Source organism: Anomalospiza imberbis, chromosome 1 (assembly GCF_031753505.1).
Source record: "Anomalospiza imberbis isolate Cuckoo-Finch-1a 21T00152 chromosome 1, ASM3175350v1, whole genome shotgun sequence".
Classification (NCBI taxonomy): Eukaryota; Metazoa; Chordata; class Aves; order Passeriformes; family Viduidae; genus Anomalospiza; species Anomalospiza imberbis.
The window spans coordinates 30411374-30428421 of record NC_089681.1 but is presented as its reverse complement, the minus strand read 5'-3'; the positions used below and the strand labels follow the sequence as shown (position 1 = coordinate 30428421).

At 32.3% G+C, this 17048-nt stretch overlaps 2 long non-coding RNA genes across 2 annotated transcripts; both read left to right on the top strand.

Moving 5' to 3' along the window:
• The first annotated feature begins 1734 nt into the window (after positions 1–1734).
• On the top strand, positions 1735–16123 carry LOC137477153 (uncharacterized). The gene is made up of 3 exons (XR_011000857.1): positions 1735–2420; positions 5847–6038; positions 15922–16123. It is a non-coding gene; the product is annotated as an uncharacterized lncRNA (long non-coding RNA).
• Positions 7961–11402, top strand: LOC137477199 (uncharacterized). Its single transcript, XR_011000879.1, has 3 exons — positions 7961–8453; positions 10035–10100; positions 11346–11402. It is a non-coding gene; the product is annotated as an uncharacterized lncRNA (long non-coding RNA).
• Positions 16124–17048: the final 925 nt, after the last annotated feature.

Sequence of the window (17048 nt, the reverse complement as noted above, 5' to 3'; positions counted from 1 at the left end):
CTGCATCTGGATGTAATAGATTCCCAGCAGAAACACAAAGTGGAACTTGCTCAGCTAGAACAGCAGATAACACAGCTTGAAAGAGACCTTAGAGATGCCAGGAACTTTATTGTCAAAAAGATCAGGTATGCTTTTGCTGTGAGAATGAGCAAAACAGCTACCTCTTCAGAAATCACATTGCAAATGTGAAGGAGCTGGGTGTGCACTGCCTCATACACATTTGTTATGAAATCTGTGGAAAAAATACTTTACCACTAATTTTGTAAGTACACATTTCTCTGGGTTTTGTTTCTAAATTCAAGATATGTTAGCGTTTGTGATAGCAATGCTGACAAAATGCATACTGATAAAAATAAAATGAGTACAGTAATATGACTTCTTCCATTATGTTTGTAGGTATTTTTATGAGTGCATTTGCCAGTTTTAACTGTAAAACCCATTCATAGATATTTTCAATGTCAGAAATCTATCTTGTCATACTTTTTCTTCTGATGAAATGTACATAGGAGTTTTATTTACTCTTTTCACTTTTCTCTGTGGATGCTTCCTGCACAAAAAAAATTCATAAGATGGAAAGGTTTGGGCTTTATTAATAGCATGATATCTCTATCAATAAAATGCACAATGAGCAGAAATTATTTCTATTTATTTGGGAACTTTGCCAAATATGTAACTTCAATTACCAGTGACAGAATTTAGGATACTCTATTTCTGTTGTTAATATTTTGGATTTTTTTTTTTACTAGTATACTCAAAACAATAAAAATTAACAAGCCTTTAATTTTCTATTTGGTTTATGAAAGAGATGTACAAGGTATAAGACATCTGCAGACAGCTTTGAAATCAACTAATGAGGAACTAGTGCTGATTAATTTCTAATCTTTTGTTAAACAAAAAGAACAACAAAAGGGAATTAACTTCCAAACAATCTTTTCCCTGTAATTAGAACCTTTTCATTGTTTACCAAATAAACAGAAAGAAATAGAAACATATTACTGTGGCAGGATATTATACCCTGTCTATTATGTTTTGCACACCTGAAAAAATATGTTAATACAAATAATTGTTGTCATGTTAGCATCACTGGTTTCAAGCTGTCTGAAACAATTTTACATTCTCAATAAGGAATATTTAACATTTGAACCAAAAACAGTACTGCACGAATAATTAAAGGCTTAAGTTAAATACATAGACAGTCATTTAAATTTAGATCTGCAATAACATTTACTATTATTCTCTAAGGCTTTGACTGTGCTTGACAGAAACAAAGTACTCTGGGATTAATTTCAAGAAATGGTGCCAACTGTGCGCAATTTGCTGTAATTAAGACATGAAAGAGTACTAAATATTCAGATTAAAAGAAGCATGATGGAGCATGATAGAGAATCAAGGTGTGGCATCAAGCCAATAAAGCACAGTCAGTCATGAATGCTCAATAGTGATTGATATGAAACTTATACCTATAAACTTGTAGCATGTACTTAACAACTGTGCAGATAAAAATTAAAATCGTGGTACTGTGTCTTAAGGAAAAGGGCTCTTCTAAATCCAAAGTCCAAAGTGTATATGACATTTTCAAACAATAACAAAACAGAGTGTAATAATGTTTTTTTTTTTTTTTTTTTTTTTAACACAAATAAGATGTTCAAACAATGAAAGAGGGGAAAAAAAGGTAGCATGGTAGTTTTTTCCCCTTTGGGATATCCCTATGCCTTGGGATATCCCTATGGCTACATCAACCTACAGCATTCGCCAGAGTGCCAAATGAAAGAGGTCTGTATCAGTTGGAACCAAGAGATTAAGTACCCCCCTCCTTTTTTTTTATTCATCAAACATTTTCCCTTTTTCTTTAAAGGAAAAGTATTCATTTAGATCAAACTGCATTTCCCATTTTTCTCTCAGAATTAGATGGAATATTTCTTCTTGCCTTTGAACTTATAAGTATTGATTAATGATGTATTTATTGTAATACTGAATCTTTTCTTCAACAGACTTTTCTAAATTAAAGTCCTTGTAACTTTTTGATCCTAGAGGAGATGTGGGTACTTGACCCAATTGCTAATGAGGTGCTGTATAATCTCATGTATCCTATAGCTCAAAATAGCAGGATGCAGTATAAAACGTACATCATAAAAGGCCCTCTTGGAATGCCTTTTGTCTTCACAGGCAATACGCAAAAGAGATGACCTTCTGAGAAAGTCGGAAGCCGATTTCCTGCGGGCAAGGGAAGGTATCAAAGCAAAAGTGGCTGAGGTGGAGCACCTTGCACCTTGACAGTGTGGTCAAGAAACTGAAAGCCAGTATCCAGGACATACAGAAAGAAAAGAATCAGACAGAGACAGCAACCACCATACTGAGAACTGAGATTCAGCAGCTAAATCAGTAACTGCAGGGTGTGCATAAGCAGTGCAGAAAGACAGGTAATAATGTACAAAAATAGTAATGTTACAGAAATATGAATTTTGTACAGTCTAATGGAATAGAATTTTCAATATGGGCATATGATTGTTGCAATCAAATGAATATAAAAGGTTCCCCATTCAGCTCTAGGGTAAATTTGCAGATACAGACTGTGACTTCATCAAAACAAAATAAACACAACTGGGTTTTTTTCAGTAGTTCTATTTCTGTCCTATAATCCTTGTATTGATTTGGTGAAATGTATTTCTGTGCCAGAAAACCTGTTCAGTCATTGGCAATGCAAAATTAAATGCAATTTAAACTTAACAAGTTTGATATAATTCTTAATATTTTTGGTGACTTTTAAAACTGATATGATTAATCCCTGTATAGATAAGTTAACAGATTTAGCAATAGTGCATTAATGCATACGGTATTTTTTTTCAGGAGAGTAGTTTACACAGAAGCAAAACAAGTTGCAAAAACAAGGAATCATTTCATTTTGGGCAATAAACTGCTTTAAAAAATTTTTGGTTGATACTTTTGGTTTTCACAGTGAACATGCGTGCTAGAACTAGTTTTCAAAATAAGCAAACACAACAAGGAAATTACATTATTAATATTTTGAAGTCACAGTATAGAAGAGCTTGAAATATACTACTTTTACCAAATAAAATATTAATGAAGTCATTTGGAACATAATAGACAGCCTGTGTCAACCCCTTAATTTTCTCTTCCACTATTCACAACATTGCCAGATACGTGTTTCTGGATAAAACCCCCTAGAGGTCTGCTGCAAATTCTTTTTCAATACAACCAGATCATTGCAGATAATTGTATTACACAGGGTATTGATCCAAAATCGTTGTGCACCGGAAACATCTGAAAAAACATGATTATAGCTTTCTGGTTATTGTTCGTACATCATATAAGCAGGCTTTTGTGTGAATCACCTGTAAGAAAGGCAAGGTGGAAACATCAGAGAAATTACCTCTTTACAAGAATCTATTGATCACTTTAAATCAAAGAAGTATGTTTGACATAAGATTACCTGCCAGTTTGAACATTAGGTACACTATGTTATAGCCTGGGGCAGTTGTAAGTCTGACAAAGGGATTGTAAATAAAGCATGCAGCTGCTAGCGCCTCTGGCTTGGGATCAACCAAGGCTCAAGTCCAAGGCATAGGTAAACTTAAAATAATTTAACCCTTTTTTACCAGGACACACTGTGAGTTAAACCTGATTATTAGAAGTAGTGATTAAATCACCTCTTGTATGTTTAATTAGCTATGCAATTACAAAAAATACGTTGTTGGATCTGTTTACAAATCAAAGCAGATACAAATAAAATAAATTTTGGAAGATTAGTCTGTCTCCACACAACAGATCACAGCTCTAAACTACTTCTAAGAACTTCTAAAGCACTGTTAAGGATCTGCTTCTGGACAATACATACAATGCTATTTCACAAAATTGACAGGAACTTAATCAGTTCTAAAATTCAAATAAAACTAGTTTTTAATATAAAGGATTGTCTTCTGGAAAAACAATTAAACAGATCAACAACTGGAAAACTTTTAATGGCAGAGGTTTATATTACATGTGAAATATTTACCCTTTTGATTTCAAACCCCAATCGAATACTTGGAGCCCAAAGATAAATAAGATTACTCAAATAAGCAGTCATATTAGTTCCAGTGAGACAATCTACCACACTAAAGTTATTTAAAAAATTATTGCAAAAATGAGTCCAAAATGCACTAAAAAAGATTTTTTTAATATATATTATAATTCTTATTGAATGATGACAACTTACATTTGACTTTACCAGTACTGCTCAATTTTAGATATGGAAGCAAAGTTGGTTATACATTGTTTTTTAAGCTGTACATTTTTTTAAACATGCGTTGACACTAATAACTGTTTAACTCATTAGTTCACAAAGATTCATATTTGTTTGATATTCAGTAAGGATGAGCTCTGGGTGATATCTACTGCTTGTTAAACATTTAGCTGTTAACGTTAGCTGTGTACCTTTCTGGGGCAAAAATTTAAATTTAAACAGTTTATATATAGTACTTTTACTCATGGAAATGGTGGCTGTTGCTGTGTTTTGTGAGAAGTCGGGTTATGTTACTGTCAATTAGAAAATAACAAAGCAATTTCTTATATAAGGAAATTGATTTTCTGAATATTCAGAATTCATAAAGGAAGATATGATAGCTGAATTTAGATCCTGTGCATATGGTGAATGTTGTCCGACATTAAAGACAATAAATGCAGAATGATGTTAACAGAGCACAAATGTTTTTCTTTAAGGGATTCTTTCAATCTAAACCTGGAAAATACTGTTTTCTGACTTCATTGAAGTCAGTACTTTCCTTCTTTAATATTATATTATGGCACATTGAAAACAGGGGTTTTAATCTATGATCACATAAATGCCTCTTTTATTATACTTATTGAACTACTATCACTAAAGATTCCTAATTTCTTTTATTTTTATGATGTCAAATTTCAAAATAATTTGAATACTGCATAATAAAGGAATTGCGTGTTATAAAATGCTTGTTGTGAAGCACTTGTTTTAATGCTTAATTTTATTCCCCAATATCCTAGACCTGTTCACTACATGTGTCTATATGTCTAAAGCCATATATTTATGAAAGAGTATAAAAACAAATACATGAGTGTGGATTTGTGTCTGTGCAGGAACACATGCACCTGCAAACTTACACAAACTCATGTGTGCACATACTAAGAGCTAAATATTTAAATTAAAGGCTATATATATATATATATCGTTTAGGAAAATGGTCAACAAAGAACAAAGGAAAAATGTCTTTGTCTTAAATCACTTATTTTTCTGAGAGCTGGCAGTGCACGACTATGGTTTCTTTTGGTCTAAGGAAAGATTGCCATCTATTGGATGACCTTGGAAAAGAACGGGTTTTTACTATGCATGTGCTCTGTAATTCATGAAAAAATATAATGAAATGGAAGACTTCAAGCTTAAATTGTACATGTTACAATTGTTAAATGTTATAAAAGCTGCTTTATTTTCAAAACTGTGATTTTGAATTCCAGATTGACTTATGCTGAAAAATACAAAGGCAATAGGTGTTTGCTTCAGAAGGAACGAAATACTGGATGTGCATGTATACAGTAAGCACTGATAGTAGTTTAACTGTTTGCAGAATATTGAATCCAAGTTTCTTTAAGTTTACTGTAATACAATGAAAGAGACTTAAGCCAGCACTTAATAGATTTATAATATATTTTCCTCTCAAGATTTGGGAATGGAATGATGCTCTTCTCCTGAAAACAGTATTTGCCCAGCTCTTACTGAGGGTTGCACTGCATTGCATTTAAAACAAAAATATCGCTCTGCTTGAGCTTAACTGCAAAGCTTTCTTCTTTTTTTTTTTTTTTTTTTTAACTTACAGGCAAAGAACTTGCCAGTCAAGATGAAAAACTTCTTCTAATGGAATCCAGCTTGAAAGCAACTCAAGAGCAGCTAAGTGAGCAAATAGCAGAAATTGTTCGCCAAGATCAGAACAGTAGAAAATCACACACCAAGAGCTGAAGACCCTGAGAAAACACATTCTAACTTCTGAAGAAGAAATTAGTGATTACAAGTGAGTTACTTATTTTTTGGTATTTGAGAAACAAAAGACATTAAAGTCAGCAGTAAATCCTTGTAATATGTACTGTATTAATCGTTTCTCTCAGGTACAATGTAGTGTAAATATGTTCTGTAACTCTATTGAATAAACTATTAAATCTAAATGATTGATTAATGTATGTTTTAAAATATATCCTGCACTTAAAAAAATGTGTGTTGAAAAGTACTATTAGTAAGAGTCTGGTTTATTTTTAAAATTAATATTCTGTAGTGTTGAAGTAGAATAGTGTGTGTAATTGTTTATTACCTATCTGTTAATGGTATTCTCATCTTCCTCTTTTTAGAGACCAAAGGTTACATATGGGTCTTATTGTCTTTCATCTTTTTGTTAGAGAAGCTGCCTCTTAGCAAGAGGCTACCAAATTAAAGAAAATTTGGTGTTTGAACTTTTAGTCACAATAGCAAGGCATATATGAAGTTGTTAACATAAAGGAAAAAATACAAACTGTATATTTTAAAGAGTTTACACTGAAAAAAGTAATTTTGTTCTAACCAGTCAAATTTAGTATCTATTAGATTGAAGGCTAACTCTTAGGATTTTATCAAAAAGTAACAATGTTCAGAAATTAGATTTTATAATTTAGCTTAATTAAACTATATTTTATATCGAACCAAAAAGTGATTCATTTTTTAGAGTTCTTGAGATTCAGACTATGCTAAAAATTACTCACTTAGTTGATGCTTTTTTCATGCATTCTCTTCCTTTTAAAGTTATGTTGCATTAAGCAATCCCTATATATACAGACTGAATTTCAAGCCATTTCTTAATATCATAGAGCATGATGAACACTTTATACAAGATAATTTGGCTGCAGAAAGAAAGTCTGTTCATTTGTAGGTGGATTGAACATTTAGAGCTAAATGTTTTATACCAGATTTGTAGCAAGCATAAAATATTACCTCAGCAAATGTTCTCTGAGGAAGACTTGCTAAATTCAGATGCAACAAACATCACGTATCTAAAGCAAAATATTATATACACTTAGTGTAAATTACTTTTAGACTGGAATTTCATCCGTTCTTCAGCTCAAATGTTTTAAGTTAATATTTATGCTGGAGACTGGGAAAAGCTTCATGGAAGAAACACTGTCTTCAGTAATGTGTCTTCATTTCTTTAAATAAAATAGCGTGGTGGTTTTCAACCTGTAGTTATATCTCTAAAGACATTACTAGTACTTCTCTAGGGAAAACACTGTCACTGATTTACTTTCCTAACAGAGCTTGAATCTTTTGCCACCGTGGGTTTTCTTAACCATTTGAAGTAATTCGTCAGTTTACAAAATGCAATGTTATGCCTAATCTGGTAGATAGTTCTTTTTAAATAAAAAGGATACAAACTTCTAGGACTACTGATTGTGGTAACTTAGTGTGGGATGGGGGGGAAGGAGGGGAAAGTGGAACTGAAACTCCCAGTTGTAGCTGATTGATTGTGTCATGAAATATAGCTTTTGAGAGGGCAGGAATTTTGCAAAAGTTCACTGAAATGAGTTACACTAAGGTTGAAATAGAAGGCCAAGTGATATCATTAATAGATTTTTCAGAAGGACTTTTTAATAGATTTTTTATACTTTATATGAACAAATAAAACTTGAATGAATCTCTTCACATGCAAAAATTATTAACAAATGTCTGTTCTTTGTCTGTTCTGTTTTCTACACTTGCTCAGTGACTTTGAAAGCTTTTTACTTCAGCACATGAACATAATAAACTTTGAATACAGAAAACCTTTTCTTAGCTCTATAGATTATCAAAATTATTTTTTATTTAATCTTATATAAAATTTTGACTTTAATTTTTGATACCATTGCTTTTTAAAAGTACTCTGATGCATTACTGCAGGATTACAGTAGCCAAATTATTTGTTGAATCTGAAAAATTAATACTGCAAATTCAAAACAATAGGTTTAGTAAAGTGGAACTGATAAATCTAAGAAATTAACAAGTCATTTAAATATTGAAATTTCCCTTTAAAACAACACACTGTGTACCTGAAAACAGTAATGCTGTGCAAGCCAGTGTCTGCTCTGTTCTGTTCCTTGGGAAACAGAAAGAACAATGGATCTCTGTCCCCCGGGTATTTTGGGACAGGGAATGTCATAAGGGTTATATTTAGTCACTAGGAAAGGTGTACTACATGTATCATAAAGTAACATCCCTTTGGTGCTGACTTATTCAAAGTCATACAGTCCTGGACTTTTCTTACCTTCCTCCTTAGTGAATCTCACAAATGCAGCTGGTATCAAGGCGAGAGCACAGGGCCATACAAAGAAAAATACAGCACAGCATAGATTGGTCTCTTAAAACTACACCTAGTCCTGAGATTCTGCTATAGCTGTTGTGTGACCTTTGAGGGGAAAGGTTCATTTCTGTATGCTTTTTTTAACTTCTTGAGAAGTCCTTGTTATAAGTTATTTTACATGGAAGTGGTGAAAAAAGGTAATGATTGACTAGGATTTAAAAACAATAAGCAACCCTTATATTCATTAATTAACCAGAATAAAAACATATCTTTTTAAAACAGAGCAAAAACATTTTCTGCTAATTTCACAGGGTGCCCCAAATACACTTATTTCATAGGGAAGCAACTGAAAGTTTTTAGAAATCAAAGGCTTTGTTTGTTGTATACTTATCCTGGATGAAATAAACCTGAGGTAACACAACCCCAGATCCACTCCCCAACCCTCCACCCTACTTGCCTCCCCCCAGTATAAGCCTGTTACACCTGAAAGATTTGTTTGGAATGTCCAGTGGGAACCTGGAAATCGTAATAATTTGTAGTATCGATTGTGTGAAGCTATGCAGCTGGGGCCTCTAGTGAATAGACAGGAATAGACATTTTATTGATTAACTTTTACAGTCATATTTTCAGGACTCTGCTGCAACATAATTTTCACTTCCCAGCTTTGTGCTGCTGCATCATGAAACTTGGATTCTTCTCTCTTAACATTTACCCACCTGAGAGAAATAGTACAGACTTCTCTTTTTTTAGCTATGCTCTGTAGAAAAGCATAATATTTGGTGTAGTGAATTCTTTTAAATTTCCCTTCTGCTGTTACAATAAAATGAAAAATCTTCACAAGTGATGTTAGTAAGTATTGAACAAGTTGCACATCCTCTCTAACACCCTGTTAAATGCTATTTGTTACATCTTCTAGTAATTCTATTTCTCCTTTGCATTTTCATTCTTATTTTTTAAATGGATAAGTTTCTGGCAAAAGCAACCCTCCTCTTTACATCCACAAATTCCAGAACTGCTTAAAAGGAAAACCAGAACAGCCCCATAATGAAATCTATGCTTTTATTACTTAGTGAAATTTTAAAAGGGGAAGACAAAATGTTCACTTGAAAATCTGAAAGGAATTATCAGAAAAATCTGATTCATTTTCAGGAGTGTCATCCTGCATTAACTAAAATTGCTTATAAGATTACTGAGAGGACCAGATTTCAGTACAGTTGCTAATAATTTTTTAAAAAATCTGTGGATGTACTAAAGTCTTATTCAAACAAATTTCAAAAAACTTTTCATTTCTGTTACTACTAATTCCCAGAAAAGAACAAAAATGGCATTGTGCCATTGTGAAAAGAACTGTTGCATATTTGCTGGTTTCTTTAGTATGGATTACTTTGTACATTAGATTCCTAAGCCATTTCTCTTTCATGCACTTAGAAAATTACCAGTGAAAATCCTCATCCATTTTATTTATTTAGTGGCTGTTTATTATTAGTTATTTTATGCACTTACTTTCATGTGAACCATGTTTTTAACATAAGTTTAATAATGCCTTGTAGGCTAAATGTTCACCACCCCATCATCACTGGTCCTAATATGATTTAAACATCTGTCATCCCACTATTTTCTCTATGCTGTGTTGCTATTAAAATCCTCTAATTATAGCAATGCTTAAGATATTCGTGGTCATGTTTCCTTTTGTCCTTCCCCTCTCATCAGAGACATGATGGTGTGCACCATATGGAGCTACAACTGAGGCAGAAGATCTCCCATCCATGAAAAAAGGTTCACTATGTTTGTCATTGTCAAACTTATGACTGAATAATTCCTGTTTTGTTTAAAAGAATTAGGAAAAGTGTGGAGGACTCAAAGGTAAGAATAACACCATCAAAGAAAGAGGGTAAGTAGCAACTTTCTCAAGACCTCAGTGTCCACTGGTCCTGGAATAAGTAGAAATTGTCTCAATCAGGTGAAGAACTAGAAAATTTGAAGCGTGTAAATTTCTTCCTGTGCATGGAAAATTAATGTATTATTTAGCAAACTGATTAATAGTAGTATCAGATTTTAATGGCATCCTAGGCTCCAATCTTTCAAACATATGTGAATGCAAGTTCACAGTTTTGTGAAACCAATTACCCCATAATCTTGTGAAAAACTGTTCACAAGCTTGCAAGATTGAAGACAAAAACTTTTTAAAGGATCATTTATGATTTTGTTTTGTAGTTGTGACATTTTATTATAAAAGTAGTGAATTATGATATAAGGATAACAGGAAATCTCTGAAACATCTGACTGTATTTTAATTTAGATTAATTTAATGGAAATCCAAATTAGTGTTGTGTGTGTGATTTATTTAAAGAACAGGGAAATAGTATTCCATCTTCTGAACCTTTGTGGAAAAATTAAATAAGATCAAAGTAGTATTTCAGTAAGTTTTAAATGTTCTAGGTAGATAGTCCTAAATGCTTAGGACTCCATGCATAGCATGTTTACTGAATTTCTAGGTTCTCTATTTAGTTTCTTTCTCGTTTTCTATTTTGACATATCCATGCTAAGGCTTCTTACAGTTGTGGTAAACTCTTCATTATGAATTAGGCAAGGTAAATTTTAAAACTTTTAAGAAGTAAAAAACTTGAAATATTTTAAATATTTATTAAATAAGTTAGATGCAAAATATAACAAAGTGTTTCTTAGAGCATTTTTTTTACCCTGCACAAATTCAGGACTAATTATAGTTCCCAGTTTTAATCAGAGAATTCTAAGGTTTATTGTGGCATAGCTGAAGGCTGCTTGACTCCATTACTTTATCTTTTTCTCTAAGGTAATTGCAAATCTGATGTATTTTAATAAGCTTGTGTCATTTAGTTTGATTTTTAATTTCTAACTATTACTGGAAAAAGCAAGACATTAAGTAAACAAAAAATTGTGTTTATTGACTTTCACATTATGTATGGCACAAATATTAAAAAAAAAAAAAATTATTATCTGTTCAAGTATAGGATATGATCATATACATTTGTGTCTTCCCAGACACTATAGTTATGACTGAGAAAAGCTGAATTGATTGCAATGGAAATCTACCTGACAGTAAATATTTGCAGCGGCAGACAAAATTATTTAAGAAAAGAGAATATAAAATTAAGAAAGACAGATGGACTCATAAGAGTGAAATACAAATAGTCTGAATCAGGATTGATTTCAACATAATGTGGTAGAGGAATCCCCACTTATTGATCAACTTTAAAGCCCATGCACAGCACTTAAAAAGATAAAGTAAGCAAGGTCAGATAATCAAAGCATTTAAATAGTAAAAACAGCAACTGCCACTGTAGACTGCTAAAATAAATCCATAATACAAATTGCTTTAGCAAAAAGTGGATGAGCAGCTGATCTTCCTATTGAACTTTTATACTGTTCAGTGACCACACTGGGGAGAGGATTGGAAGAAATGCCTTGAAGATCAATATTGAGTGAGAGGTAGCAGGGATTCATTCTGAACATGAAAGAATTACAAGTATGAGAGTAGAGATCCTGAGGAAATGTCACCAAGAAAGGACCGTTCTTTTAAAATATCACACATATTATATGAACATAGTATTAGTTGATATCCTGTTATGATCTTTGAGCATTCAAAGCTTAATAAGTCAGAAATTTACTTATTGAAAACCACAGAAATACGACTAATGATTTTAATGAAATTATCTCTAAGAATTCAGTAACCTCTGTCTTCAAAACAAGGGGAATTTTAATCTTCTTAATTAGTATGGTGCTCAGTTGAGGCTGCTGCTTTCCAGCCATATGTATGTCAAGTTTTTGCTGAATAGGAATGATGAACCAGAATACTGTATTTTTTCTCTTTTTTGGTTTTTTTCGAAGATCAACATGCGCCTGTAATTAACATGTTTAATGTAAGTGCTATTTCTTCAGATCTATTTGAAATATTATTTTTGCATACATTTTAATTATTCTGTGGAAACTACAATGCTCTAATGCAAGTGTTTCAAATTTCAGGTTTTCCTCAACCTGTATAGGGTTTTCATTTTAAAATAGGTGTTAAAGATATATTTTATTTATACATTAATTTTTTCAGCACTATTAAAAAAGAATTTGTGAGAAAGAAATACTAGAGGTGGAAGTACTACAGTAGCTCATTGTTTCAAATGTTGTTTACATTTGCTGTTTTATTATATCATTGTATGAGAAACACTGCATTTTCATGGATATATTACCCTTTTAAAATGAAGAATCCATCTTTTTCTTTATTTTTGACTGCAATCGTCCTTTACTTTCAGGCTCATTATCCTACCTATAAAATGGTGTTATTGTTGGAAATTAATAATTCAAGGTGTGACAGTATTTGTATTTTAAACAATAAAAAAGAACACTAAAACTAGAGTGTTTCAAGGATATAGAAATTATATTAAAAAAGAAAAAAAGTAAAGTGAGCATTTGTATTCTCTTTGAGAATCTTTTTTGACAAAATACTTTAGAGTAACTGATTCCCAAAATCACAAACTTTGTTTGCCGTGGTATCTGTACCATGCACCCTCTTGTAATGCATAATTATTTACAACTACTATTGGCTCAATTTTTGCTGTATGAATTGCTGATTACAGCAATTTCAGTGGTAAAATTGTGAAAAACCATATTCATAGTTGTCAAAGAAAGGTCAGCTTATTTGCATTCATTAGGAACTTGGAGGGCCATACAACATGCTTTTCCTCTGGGATTCTTACAGCTATTGATTTGTATACAGCTGTAGGAAAAATTAGTTGGAATTATATTTCACTTACCACTGGAGGCTGTATATTAACAACAATGGAGTTCTACATAAAAAAAAAAATTAGAACCAGCAAATTAAATAATGGTCATTTTTAAAAATTAAAATTGTTATACTTAAATTTTAAAAAATAATCTCTTTTGTATAGCTGGAGGAAATCTTTTAGTGAACTTTTGTTAATTCTCACAGTACTTTTATTCGCACAAAAATGCATAGGCACATATATTATTGTGACATAAACTATTCAAAACTTCCCATTTAGTAGTGGTCTTTATAGATGCTTATAAACCAAGAAAATATTTAATCATATGCTTAGCCTTCCTTATATAGTGAATTTTTCTTTTATAACTGTATAATTACTAACCCCAAAATGTAATTTAAAAATACACATAATCCTTTCCTAAAAAATAATCTTACATTTGTACTCTACTCATTAAAGTCCTTTCAAGACCAAGAGCTATGTAAAATCATAAGGAAATGTTATAGCCATCCTTGACTGCTATCTCTTTAGGAATAAAAAAATATGGCTAATGTCTTCAAAAAATGTCTACATGAGTAACATGCCCACAATGTGAGGTCAGGTAAAGCATGTTGTCAAACTGTGACAAAACTTTGTCTAAATGGAGAGAACTTCAGATTTACAGATAGCAATGATGCTCAGGTGGTATGCATTTGAAACCTTGTTTGTATTACATTGATAAATACTGTACATGATTAGTGCATATTTCTGTGAACTTTTAACACTTTAAATGGATTAGAATGTCTTATTTTGATCATATCCATATTGTTCATTAAGATAAGATTAGGTCCTTAAAAAATGTTTGGCTTGTTTCCATTGCACTCAAAAATGTTTAAAGTAGAAAGTATAGAATACAGTTTTCCATAGTGTGCATATATAACACATGTTTGAGATTAATCAAATCATGGTCACCTCTAATTAACAGCAGGGAGCAATTCCAACATGGGACAGGGCCAGATGACTAAGAAATGAAGCCTATATTTAAAAGATGCAGCACACTAAGAAAAGAAAAATAGGTTATGACTTATGACTTAAAAATACTGCAAAGTTTTTAAACCTGTGGTTCTGTGCATGTGGTTTAAACATTTTATTTTGCTTTTTTTTTTTAGCTGGGCCAAAATTTTTCAGAACCCTACAGTTTTGTAGGTAAATACAGTTTTCTTTCTAAGTTAATTCTTTCCATTAGTCATAATTAATAGATTAAAAAAACCCTGACCTTTGCAACTTCAGATGAGCAGCTTTTTTTTTTTCAAATTCTAAAAATGCCTGATTTGTATGCCAAAATTCTGTCATTTACCATGATGCTTGCTTAGCACCACAGAAAAAGCAATGATCAAGGACATACATTGAAGTAAGTTAAATATTTCCTCCTGTGTTTTTTTGTTTGTTTGTTTGTTTGTTTTTGTTTTGGTTTGGTTTTTTGCTTTTTTTTAATAGGAAGTTTTATAGCTGATGAAGAAGAAAACTCTAGGAAAAGAAATGCTAATTTGTGATTAAGACAGCTGGAGGCTTAGACACTTTCCTGTCCTTACCTTCAGACATAGTGAAAATACTACCTCCAAACTTTTCTGAATATCCAGTGTGAGATGCTGCTGTCTGATCTGTGGCAGACTGAACTTTGCCAAGAACTACTGCAGACAATGTTAATTTGCTTTGAACAGGTAAAGTTCTTTAAAAAGAAGCATTAACAAAAGATATGAGAAAACAATGTTCAGTTGTGGCCTGTCTCTGACTGGAGTTTGTGTCAAGGTCATCATTCTCATTGCAGTGTAGGACAATAGCTCCTGAGCACATACATGTTTTTCTGTCTCTGAGTGATTCAATAACGGCTAAACTTGCCTATGAAAAGAGGGAAATTCTACAAGAAAGACTAGAGAGCAATTCCTTTTAGATCAACATGGAATAATGTTAGTTCGAACTGTTAGTTCAAAATAAAAGAAAAGTTAATCTCTGTTCTCATATATCCCAAATGAGAGCTCTGATAGAAAGCATTTCACATTTTATTTTTGCTTAATGTGAGACTCCTTATCTCCTTTTACCCCATGCTCCCAAATCCGTTTACTTCAGCTGCCAATGTATAAAATGATGATAGAGATGAATTCTCATATCATGGATGCTGATATTTATGAAACACTCAGACACCATTGGGTTGAAAATCAGTGGCTTTATTTCTGTTGTCTGTTCTGTTGTGTCACAACGTGAGCTGTGTTTCTCAGTTTAAGTCATGTAAGTTTCTGTATAGAGACATTATCTGTAGGCTGCAGATTCAGAATTCACCATTGAATAGACTAGAAGTTTGTTCCAGGATCTTGTTTTAGACTTAATTATTTTGTGCAGTGTCCATAATTAAAAAAAAAAAAAAAAATTACATGAGTATTAATTTGTAGGTTTTGGAAATTCGGATAGAGCGAAAGATATTTTTTCATCCATATCAGCACTTGAATATTGTACTTTATACACTAAAAGATAAATGATAAGAAATGATAAGAAATCACAATATTTAAGCATTTGCCTGCTAAGTGATAAAAGATAACATACAAGCTGGATGATAGGGGGAGAGGAAGGGGTATTATCAAATGATAAATCTAAAAACATGTAAATATGCTTACACAGGTTGGACAGAAATTGTTGCACTTGGCAACATTAATTCTGATGTATTGAGAATGATGAATATTTGAATTTGCCACAGTAATATTTTTTTAAAGTAAAATCAGAATTGGAGCCTGCTTCCAAGTCAAAGAGATTTCAAGAGGCACCCAACTTGAAAGTAAAATTGGATTCACCTATTTTATATGGATATTTTTCAGAAGGAACACCTGTGAAGGGGTTCCTTGCTCGGTGTGCTGTATTTTCTGACTTAATCAGATCAGACAAAGATTTGGCAAACAGTGTCTCTAGCGGGGAAGCAACAGGATAGCAAAAAACCCCAGGATATGTAAGGGCCATAGTACAGCACTGATCTTCTCCAAGACACGAGAACTTTTCAGCAGAATGGATGTAGAACTTAGACAGATGATAGCTCACTCTCTCTGCATGCACATTCTCTCATATATTTATTTGTTAATGTCTTTCTTAGAAATATAATTTTCATGTACATGTTTCAAGATAATTTGACCTTGAGCAAAAACCCAGCAAGACAAATTTCAATCCAAACAGAGGAAGCTGGGAAAAGCTCTAGGAAACTCAAAACCATGTCTAATAATGGAAAATTTGGTGGTAGGTGGAAGAATGATAAACAACTGTAATGGCACCCTGGCAATCAATGAAGCTACAAAAACTGGGTGTTTTTTAAATGGCATCAGCTTGCTGAAACTGGTGAGTGTGCAAAGGATTTTTTGCATATTGACATCAAATGAAATTGAAAATAACAAATTCTAATGAATAAATTTAACCTTGAGGTAAACATAATACTGCCTTACCTATAATTTTCAGAATTGTATATTAGGCGTTCAAGGATAAACACCATCAATATCATGCAAAAATTCAAAACAATTTTTTAAATCTAGGAAATAATCTTGTTCTTTTCTTTTGATTTTTTTTCACAGTTGTAGTCAGAGATTTATAAGGAATTTAATTTGACTTTAATTTGTCATCTATTGCTGCCTTCATTATAATCTACAACAGCCAAGACCTTCTAGAACCAAGAGGAGGGTTGAGAGAGTGCCATAGTTCTGTTTGATTTAACCTTTGATTTTAAGTTAATTTATTTATATTAATTTGGAATTCCCTTTCAGATGGATATTTCAGTTGTCAAAATTCATAATGGCAATAAACATTCTCTTTCTAAATCTGGTAACCCTTAAGATTGCATGAGAGCCCTTCTTAAGGCTAAAGGAAATTTAGGCCTGCAAAAAAACACTTGAATGTTTTGAAACTTTTATCATTGGATGTGACAATACTAAATCCATCCTTTGAATTATAGATTTTTCACCAG